The 11,386-nt window shown below is 40.0% G+C and overlaps 1 long non-coding RNA gene across 3 annotated transcripts in view; it reads left to right on the forward strand.

Moving 5' to 3' along the window:
- LOC122492808 overlaps positions 1–5,987 on the forward strand; it is a 32,310-nt gene extending 26,323 nt beyond the window's left edge. For 2 of the 3 annotated variants that reach the window (XR_006299773.1, XR_006299772.1), the window contains one exon: positions 5,633–5,721. This is a non-coding gene — a long non-coding RNA (uncharacterized LOC122492808). Of the gene's footprint in view, positions 1–5,632 lie in introns of all 3 variants that reach the window. The other variant, XR_006299771.1, reaches the window with a different exon arrangement.
- Positions 5,988–11,386: the final 5,399 nt, after the last annotated feature.

Raw genomic sequence — 11,386 nt, forward strand, 5'->3', positions numbered from 1 at the left:
AACAGAAGCAAAAATAAACAAGTGGCACTACATCAAACTAAAAACTTTCTGAATAGCAAAGGAAAGCATCAATGAGATGAAAAGGTAACCTACAGAATATGAAACACTATTTGTAAATCACATATTTGATAAAAGGTTAATATCCAAAATATATATTAAAAAAAAACTCAGACAACTCAAAAAAAAACAATCCAATTAAAAACTCAGCAGAGGATCTGAATAGACATTTTTCCAAAAAGGACATACAGATGGCTAACAGAAATATGAAAAGGTGCTCAGCATCACTAATCAACAAGGAAATGCAAATTAAAACCACAATGAGATATCACCTCACACCTGTTAGAATGACTGTCCTCGAAAAGATAAGAAGTGCACCTGAGGGGCTCAGTTGGATGAGCATCTGACTCTTGATTTTGACTCAGATCATGATCTCACGGTTTGTGAAATCGAGCCTCCCTTGTTGGGCTCCATGTTGACAGCTCAGAGCCTGCTTGAGATTCTCTCTGTTCCTCTCTCTTCTCCTCCCCACTCATGCTCTCTCTCTCTCTGAAAAAAAGCAAGTAAATGCTTAAAAATAAATAAATAAATAAATAAATAAATAAATAAATAAATAAATAAAAATAAAGATAAGAGATATTAAGTGCTAGGAAGGATGTGGAGAAAGGGAACCCTTGTGTACATTGTGGGAATGCAGCTATAATGGAAAACAGTATGGAAGCTCCTCAGGAAAATAAAATAGAATAACCAAATAATCCAGTAATTTCACTCTGGGAATTTATGCAAAGAAAATGAAATCACTATCTTGAAAGATATCTGCCCCCGCCATATTCACTGCAGCATTATTTATAGTAGCCAAAACATGGAAACAACCTAAGTGTCCATCGATGGATGAATGGATAAAGAAAATGTGAAATATGATATATGTGAAATATTGTTCAGCCATAAAAAAGAGGGAAATCCTGCCACTTGCAACAACATGGATGAACCTTGCGGGCATTATACTAGGTGAAATAAGTCAGACAGAAAAAAGATTAATATTGTATGATTTCAGGGGCACCTGGGTGGCTCAGTTGTTAAGCGTCTGACTTCGGCTCAGGTCATGATCTCATGGTTCATGGGTTCGAGCCCCTCATTGGGCTCTGTGCTGACAGGTCAGAGCCTGGACTATGCTTTGAATTCTGTGTATCTCTCTCTCTCTCTCTCTCTCTGCCCCTCCCCCACTCATGTGGGCCCACCTGCGCACATGCGTGCACTCTCTCTCTCAAAAATAAATAAATATTTTTAAAAATATTGTATGGTTTCATTTATATGTGGAATCTAAAAACAAAAAAAACCCAAATGCATAAAAACATTTTGATGGTTGCCACAGGCAGGGGGTGGGTGAAATGGATGAAGATGATCAAAAGACACAAACTTCCAGTATGAATCCTAGGGATGTAATGTACAGTATGGTGACTTTAGTTAATGTAACTGTATTATATATTAAAAAATTGCTAAGAAAGTAAGGCTAAATACATATGTGCAAAATTTTGTAGCTATGTGTGGTGGTGAATTAACTAAATTCTGGTAATCATTTTGCAATATATTTATCTATCAAATCATTATGTTGTACAACTAAAACTAATACAATGTTATATGTAAATTATAGTTCAGTAGAAAAAAAGAGGAAAAAAAGAAAACAAACAATGCAATACAAAGTACAAGATTGTGGGGCGCCTGGGTGGCTCAGTTGGTTAGGCGTCCGACTTCGGCTCAGGTCATGATCTCATGGTTCGTGGGTTCGAGCCCCGCATCCGGCTCTGTGCTGACAGCTCAGAGCCCAGAGCCTGTTTCAGATTCTGTGTCTGCCTCTCTCTTTGCCCCTCCCCCACTCATGCTCTGGCTCCCTCTGTCTCAAAAATAAATCGACATTAAAAAATTTAAAAAAAACCAAAGTACAAGATTGATAAATTAGTCTGCATTAAAACTAATGCTTCTGTTCATCAAAAGACACCATTAAAGAGGTGGATGCATTTGGTGAAAAGCTAATAGGAAACTTTATAAAGTTATAATGAATGGATCCAGCTGACAAACTGGCCAAGTAGCTAGATTTCATTAAATGCTTGTCATGGTCTTCTGTTTGCCCTCAACTCCATTCTGTCACCTTGAATGATAAAATTTCCCAGGATTCCTTGTATGTAGCCACTTGACTGTTCCCAGACAGTTGAATGGGAGAAGTAGTAGCATCATTTCCAGGACTGGCCCATAAAACCTTTCAACAGATGTTACTTAATTTCCTTTGCCTGTCCAATGGCAAAGCTACAAGATAAAAGGGACAAGGGTCTCTTGGTCACCTTTTAATGGAAAGCTGACCCCAGAAGCCATCAGATGAAAAACACCCATGTAGGATTGTTGTGTGAATGAGAAGTAAACTTTTGCTGTATTTAGCCATTGAAATCTCTGGATGATTATTACAGCAGCTAGTCTACCCTACCACAACTCTGACAGTGGCTTTTTTACTGTGTTCTTTGGGGACCCTAAATCTTCTTAATGATGCCTTGAGGGATGTGGTAGAAACTTAGGGAGCCTACTTCAATCAGAACAGCCCTCCTTTTATATATTTAAGACATATAATGTATGACATATGAACACACACATATGATACATAATGATGCACATGGTGAAGACTTCAAAAGGCACAAAGGGTTCTGCAGTAAAAAAAAAGTCTTTATTTTTGAGGGAGAGAAAAAGAGAGAGAAAGAGAGAGAAGCAGGGGAGAGGAGCAGAGGGAGAGGGAGCGAATCTCAAGCAGGCTCCACACTCAGTGCAGAGCTGGACATGGGGCTCAATCCCATGACCGTGAGGTCATGACCTGAGCCAAAATCAAGAGTTGGACACTTAACTGACTGAACCACCCAGGCACATGCCCCACTACGCCCCCCACCTTGCCCGCCCCTGCCTCACCTGCAAAATCTTTCACCTTTGTCTTCCAGTCTCCCATTTGCATGCCCTAGGAGCAAGTTCTGTTACCTATTTCCTGAGTTTAAGTGACGATTCATATACATATAAACAATATGTACTGGTTATATGTTTAACCAATTCCTTCTTAATGGCAAATTAGTGTATTTCCAATCTTTTGCTAATATAAACCATGGCACAATAAATACTCTTGAATAAAAGTCATTTTACACGTATGCAAGTATGTGGATCTATAAAAATGGATTTCTAGTATTAGAATTGCCAGATTAAGAGGTATATGCATTTTACATTTTGATTAACAGTGCCAAGTTGCTTTCCGTAGGGTTGTACTAATTTCCATTTTTACTATTATTGTACAACTGGGTCTGGCTCTGCACATTCTTTTCAATGCAGCATATGATCAAATTTTGGTTCCTTACTACCTTGATAATGTGAAAAACTGCATTTCATTGTAAATTAGTGAGTGTTTCTCTTTTCATGAGTGAGGTTTTATATCTTTCACATGTTTTTTTTTTTTTAATTTTTTTTTTCAACGTTTATTTATTTTTGGGACAGAGAGAGACAGAGCATGAACGGGGTAGGGGCAGAGAGAGAGGGAGACACAGAATCGGAAACAGGCTCCAGGCTCTGAGCCATCAGCCCAGAGCCTGACGTGGGGCTCGAACTCCCGGACCGCGAGATCGTGACCTGGCTGAAGTCAGACGCTTAACCGACTGCGCCACCCAGGCGCCCCTATCTTTCACATGTTTAAAAGCCACGTGCATTCCCTTTTCTGTGAACCGAACTCTTCATTTTCAACTGGCTATCAATCTTTTCCTTATTGATTGGTGTGAGTCCTTTAAATATTAAAGGAAATGGATCTACATTATATAATAGGGTTAAGATCTTTCAATAGATAAATTCAGCTGCTAAAACCAAAGTTTGAAAATCACCGCCTATGCTGCTTTTTAACATGGCCTTGCTAATAAAAACCTTCCCCTCATTCCCTTGGGAATCTTTGTCAGTTAGAGTCCCATCCAGTACCACTTGCCCTGTGGTTGAAACTCTAGGACAGACTTTCTCAACTGTGGCACTGCTGATGTTTTGGCTGGAAAATTCTTTGTGAGGGGCTGCCCTCTGCATCGCAGAATGTTGAGAAGTATGACTGGCCTCTATCTGCTGAATGTCAGTTGTACCTTCCCTACGTCCCCCACTAAAAAATGTCTTCAGGGTGGCTCGATTGGTTAGGCGTCTGACTCTTGATTTCCGCTCAGGTCATAATCTCACGGTTCATGCATCTGGCTGCATCTGGCTCTGCACTGGCAGTAAGAAGCCTGCTTGGGTTTCTCTCTCCATTTCTCTCTGCTCCTTCCCAGCTCGTGCATACGTACTCACTCTCTCGCTCTCTCTTTTTTTTTTTTTTAAATTTTTTTTTTTTCCAACGTTTATTTATTTTTGGGACAGAGAGAGACAGAGCATGAACGGGGGAGGGGCAGAGAGAGAGGGAGACACAGAATCGGAAACAGGCTCCAGGCTCCGAGCCATCAGCCCAGAGCCCGACGCGGGGCTCGAACTCACGGACAACGAGATCGTGACCTGGCTGAAGTCGGACTCTTAACCGACTGCGCCACCCAGGCGCCCCTCTCTCTTTTTCAAATAAATAAACAAGAAAAAAATGTCAAAAATCCTCTGGAGGGTAGGGGAGCAAAATTGCCCCAGTTGAGAACCACTGGTCTAGGACTTTATATAGCTGGTGGAAGGCAGGCCACATTATCAGCCTATCTATTTGCTTTAGTTTGGACATCCCACACATCTCCCCAAATGGTGTTTGATAATATATAGAATACTAAGTTCTGTATGGAAGTACACCACTTGTATTATAAACTGATCAAAAAGACTAAATAATATACATGAAACCATAAAAGAATAGCATCTGCTAAACTTGTGGTTATACCTTGGAAATTTAAAAAGAAGTAGTTTAAGACAGGCAAGTCAGCTACCACTTAAGCCTCACAGGGTTGGAGGGGCTTGAGGAGACCCCCAGAATCCAGATTCTAGCCCTCAGACTGTAGTTTCAAAAAATGGATCCTCTTTTCCTTTATGTATATATATGTGTATATATGTATATGTATGTATATATGTATATATGTATATATATATATACACATATATATATTCTCATTTTAATATATGAAGTTTTAGCAAGAAACATTTATTGATGTGTCCCTAACCCTTGTATCTATGCCTACCTCCTCTATCAGGGATGTTAAAATGTTAACATTTTGACATTAACTTTCCATACTTTTTCCAAGTCTGTACAGCCATATCTGTATAGAGGTTTGTATATACGTATTTAGGGGTCTTATTTTTTATTTATTTATTTTTTTAAGTAGCCTCCATGCCCAGCACAGAGCCCAAAATGGAGCTTGAACTCATGACCCTAAGATCAAGACTTGAGCTGAGATCAAGAGTCAGATGCTTTACTGACTGAGCTACCCTGGCACCCCCTATAGGGATTTTAAAAATAATAAAAAAGTGGGTACTTGTTAAATAATAGAAAAGGTCATAGTATACACATTTTTGTGCAACTTGCTTTGTCACAGTGCATCATAAACATTTTTTGAGATCAGTTATAGATCATTTTAATGGTTGAATAATATGCCATAGTAAGTGTATACCATAATTTGATCAACAGGTTTCCTACTGAAGACATCTGGATTGTTTCTTTTTTTCTTTTCCTGCAACATCAATACCATAATAAACATTCTTGCATTCATGGCCTTACATATTCATACTTTTATTTTGTTAAGATAAATGGAATTTTGGATTGAAAGGTATGTATATATTTATAGTTTTAATAAATATTCCAGATTACTTTCCAACACTATAATAGCAATGTATGAGAGTATTAGTTCCCCCATATCCTGGTAAGCAATAGATGGCAATAATAAAATTTGTTTTGTGTTTGCCTATGTAAAAAATGAAAAATGGGTACCTCATTGTTTTACTTGCATATCTGTGACTACTAATAAATTTGAGCATATTTTAAATTTTTATGTAGTCAAATATGCATTTCATTTTTTAATTTAATTTAATTTAATTTTTTTGGTGGAGCATATGGGGAAATACAGATTTTATATGGCTCCTGTCCTGGGGTGCCTGGGTGGCTCAGTTGGTAAAGCATCTGACTTTTGATTTTGGCTCAGGTCATGATCTCACAGTTTGTGAGTTCAAGCCCCGAATCGGGCTCTGTGCTGACAGTGCACAGTGTGCTTGGGATCCTCTGTCTCCCTCTCCTCCTCACCCCCAGACCCCCCAAAAAATAAAGTTTTAAGACAAACAAATAAATAAATGGCTCCTGTCCTAGTTAAGTTCTTTCTTCATACAGAATTATATGATATTCTTATTGTATTTTTTAATTTAGATACCTGGCCCACTTAGAATTTATTTTTTTTATCTACTTTGAGGTAGGAATCTATATTTTTCCACATTAGTAACTAGTTTTGTCAATACCATTTTTTTTAGAATACAAAGAGTTGGTACTAACTCCTCTAATAAATTGTAGTCATATGAGACTGATATTAAAGCTATAAAGTCAGTTTATTTGTTTATATAAATAGAACTGCAAAGTCAGCCAGAATATAAATGTTGACTCTTCAAACATTGTCTCCCCAGTGAGAAATTCTATATGGAAACCAAATTACTGTTGAAGGCTGCTTAGGGGACTTAGTACTAAAAAGCAAGTAAAAAATCTTAGTGACTAGTATCAGAAGTCTATGACAGGCTTTGATATAGTAAAAAATATTTTGTCTTTCTCCTCAGTTCCTGACACAGAACTCTGTAAAACCTTGGAATTTCCTGAGTGATAAGAGTGTTTTTTGGTTATTCATAATGAGCCCCTTTCCATCACTTCTGAGTTCATGCTAATGATGTAGTTCTTGAATTGGGACCCTCAGCCTCAAGATGGGGCTGGTCACCAGAAAGATAAAGTGATTAGAGGGTGGGAACTTTCAGCCCACTCTAGACCTCCAAATACAGGGGCTGGGGTGTGCTGGAGATTGAGCTCTATAAAAACTCTTGAAGGGATGCCCATGTGGCTCACTCGGGTAAGCATCCAACTCTTGATTTTGGCTCAGGTCATGATCTCAGGTCATGGTTTGTGGGTTTGATCCCCGAGTCAGGTTCTGCTCTGACAGAGTGGAGCCTGCTTGGGATTCTCTCTCTCTCTCCTGTCTCTCTCTGCCCCTCCCCACCTTCTCAAAATGAGTAAATAAACTTAAAACCAACTCTTGAACAATGGAGAGATCTTCCAAATTGGTGAGCACACCCACATCCTGAGAGGGTGGTGCACTTCAACTCCATAGGGACAGAAGCTACTATGCTCAGGACCTTTCTGCACCCTGCCCTCAGTACCTCTTTTTTTATCTGGCTCTTCATTTGTATCCTTTGTAAGGATACAGAAGATATGTTTACTTTGTAAATGTAAGTAATGTGTCTTCCTGACTTCTGTGAGCCATTCTAGGAAATGATTGAATTTTAGGAGGGTATCATGGGAACACCCATTTTATAGTTAGTCAGAAGTACAGGAGTTCTAGGACTTGTGACTGGCATCTGAACTAGGGGCAGTCATGTAAGACTGAGCCCTTAAGCTGCAAGGTCTTTACTAACTCTGGGTAGTTAGTGTCAGGATTGAGTTGAATTATTGAACACCCATTTGGTGTCTGAAGAATCAGAGAACTGAAAAACACCTCATAGGTCAGTACACCTATGTTCATCTTGTCAAACAAGGTATCACCAGTCTCATGTCATGTTTCACAGACTTTCTCACCTGAACTGTGCTGGGGACAAACTGAATTTCTTCCCTTGCTTCTTGCCTTTTTTCTTTTCTTTTTTAGACCCACACTGCCCGTCATCCTTCATTCAATAATTCTTTTCCTATGTGGAAATATTAATTTACATTCTTCATTTATTTTTTCGTTCAATAAATATATGTGCCAGTTACTCTAATAAAAAGCTGATGATGGGGCACTTGGGTGGCTCAGTAGGTTGAGCGTCTGACTTCAGTTCTCTTCATGATCTCACTGTTTGTAGAGTTCAAGCCCTATTTCGGGCTCTGTGCTGACAGCTCAGAGCCTGAAGCCTACTTCGGATTCTGTGTCTCCCTCTCTCTCTGCCCCTTCTCCTCTCTCTCTCTCTCTCTCTTTCTCTCAAAAATAAACATTTAAAAAATTTTTTTAAAAAGGTAATGATACAGAGCTGAACCAGATGGACAAAATTCCTGCTCAAGTTGGGGGAGACCATCAATAAAACATAGAGAAAAATAAACTAACAAATAAATAGGGGATAATGTATTGAATAAGGAATAGAGAAGATTGTTTTAGGGAAGGAGGCACAGGCAAAAAAGTATGACAAATATATGGCAGACATGTATGTGTTTAAGTGCTTTCAGAGTTATTTTCTACATATATAAGCAAATACATATATATGGTCTCCCTTCCACACTCTCCTTCTATTTTTTTTTTAAATTTTTTTTTCAACGTTTATTTATTTTTGGGACAGAGAGAGACAGAGCATGAACGGGGGAGGGGCAGAGAGAGAGAGGGAGACACAGAATCGGAAACAGGCTCCAGGCTCTGAGCCATCAGCCCAGAGCCTGACGCGGGGCTCGAACTCCCAGACCGCGAGATCGTGACCTGGCTGAAGTCAGACGCTTAACCGACTGCGCCACCCAGGCGCCCCAATTTTTCACAAATAGCATTATATTATATACACTGTTCTACATCGTACACTGTGCAGCTTAGAGATCATCCCATATGAAAACTTAAAGAGCTTCCTCATTAAAAAAAAATGGCTTTCTAAAATGATAAATTCAAGTTAAAGTATACTAATGCTAAAAATATTTATAAGAAGGTGAAGGCCAGATTCAGGTAACATTTTAAAAACTGAATGCAAACTTGCAAGCTTTAAGGACTATGACTTGAATTTCAGGCAAGTAGTTCTCAACTACTGGTAGGCCAGAAGTCTAGTTGAAAGGGTTTCGTTTTGTTTTTAATACCACTTGTGTCTCATTTATCCTACCTGTCATGTATGCTGCTTTCTGATTTTTCAGCATAGTAGCAACCATATTGATCACTAGCATTTCATAAATATAAGCAAGTGTCTTTGATGTACAATATACATAAATGAATGATTGAATTAATAGGTAATGGATGTCCATAAGCTTACAAATCCCTTTCTCACAAAAAGCTGAGAATTTTCTCTCAAAACTTTTAATTTTTTTCATGTTTATCTATTTATTTTGAGAGTGAGAAAGGGAGAGCATGCACAAGGGAGGGTCAGAGAGAGGGAGAGAGAGAATTCCAAGCAGGCTCTACACTGTCAGTACAGAGCCAACACCAGGCTTGATCTCACAAACCATGAGATCATGCATGAGCTGAAACCAAGAGTTGGACACTTAACCGACTGAGCCACCCAGGTGCCCCTCAATTTTTAAAAAAATGTTTTTTAATGTTTGTTCATTTTTTTTGAGAGAGAGACACAGAGTGTGAGTGGGAGTGGGGCAGAGAGAGAGGGAGATAGAGAATCTGAAGCAGGCTCCAGGCTCTGGGTTGTCAGCACAGAGCCTGATGTGGAGCTCAAACTCTTAAATTCAAGAAGCTCGAGATCATGACCTGAGCCAAAGTCAGATGCTTAACCAACTGAGCCACCCAGGTGCCCCTCAAATTTTTAAAAAAGATAAACTGTTTTCCTTATTTTGTAGGTGTTTTTGTTTTGTTTTAAGTGATCTCTACACCCAAGGTAGGGCTAGAACTCACATCCCTGAGATTAAGAGTCACATGCTCTACTGACTGAGCCAGCCAGGCACCCCAATCTTTCTCTCAATTTTGATGGGATACTGACTCTCAACATTTCATATACTACATCTCAGCAGTGTGGTTGAGAATCAGTTTATGAACTATTTTTCAGGTTAAGACGGAGAAAGTAGGGAGAGAGCAGGACCAAGAATGTCAGCCAGGAAGGGTGAGGTGCCCATGTAGTTAGGAATTGGAGAGAGTGTAGGAGGGAAGGGAAGGACAACAGGATTTGGTCACCAATTGGTTAGAGGGCATCAATCTAAAGGAATACATCAAATATGATTCCTAGGCTTTAAGGACAAAAGAGATTACTTTCAGAAATGAAAAGTCAGTAGTTGTAGGCAAAGTTTCTCAGTTTAATTTGAAGTGCAATGCCTTTTGGATTTAGATGGGGCCTTAGTGATACACTTCCAACATTCTAATTTTTTTTTTAAGGTTGAAGAAACAACTTAGGTTGTTTGCCTAAATAATTGGCCCAGTATAGGTAGGCCCCCATGGTAAACTTCAGGTATGATTTTCTATAAACTTGGAGCAGTCCTTTAAGCAGTTCTAATGCCATACTGCAGGGGCAGATGCCCTACCAACCATTGGCTCCAGATCTGCCATGTATTGTAGGAGTCATTAGTTAAGGCTAGATGTGGAGGTACAGGCTCCTGGAATTTCAGGGAAGGTGGAAAGTAGAGGGGCGTCTTGTATGCAAAGAGCTACATTATTTGTTTGTGTAAGGAGCTAATATTTTTGAGCCACTAGGTACTCCTCACTTTACATCTATCTTGTTCAATTCTCATAATCCTGCGAATAAGAAATTACCATACTAAAGATGAGAATATTGCGTTTAGAAAGGCTAAATTGCTGAAGCTAGTACGCAAGAATCTCAAATTCCAACCCAAATTCAGAAGTGTATACGGGCCCAACTCATGCTCATTCTGCTCTTTCCATACGGCCCACTGGGCTTAATACACTCGGAGAAGGTAATTCACACCTTTGGAGCCAAGCTGGGGTCAGAAAGCAGACACGCTAACCTCAACCCCCCAAGTCAGAGGTTTTTCATGGGGGACATATGCCTTTAAGTATTTGACAATCTACACCACCGTATACACGCGATGAAGAGAAGGGGGGAAAGCAGTCAGCTAAACATTCTGTGTTTAGGAAGAAAAAGGAGCTAAGAGCAGCTATCAGAAGGGTGTGAAGAAAGTGCGGAGTGAACTGCGTCTTTTTCCCTCTACTTAACGCTGGTTAACGAGACTATCCAGTGTAATTCACGAAGCTAAGCCTTGGCCAGCTTCGTTCCTCATCGCCTCTCAGGAACGAAGTTTTAAACCTTTAGCTTAAATATAGAAAGACTAAGGCAAGCAAGGTGTGCACTTCAGACTTAAGTGGAAACGCACAGGGTGAACCAAAACTAGGGCCACCCCTGAGGCAGTGATTTGAGGACAGTTTTGAAAATAAGTTGGGAAACGGGAGAGTTTGGCTGCGAGAAGCGCTTGCCGCAGAGGGGTGGGGCCGAGTTTCCTCCCAGCCCACGCCGCCTCCGCCCGCCACGTGACCCGCCGTGTTGTGGTCCGGCCCGCGTGGGTGGCGGGAGCGGCGGGAGG

Source organism: Prionailurus bengalensis, chromosome D2, assembly GCF_016509475.1.
Source record: "Prionailurus bengalensis isolate Pbe53 chromosome D2, Fcat_Pben_1.1_paternal_pri, whole genome shotgun sequence".
In the NCBI taxonomy this organism is placed as follows: domain Eukaryota; kingdom Metazoa; phylum Chordata; class Mammalia; order Carnivora; family Felidae; genus Prionailurus; species Prionailurus bengalensis.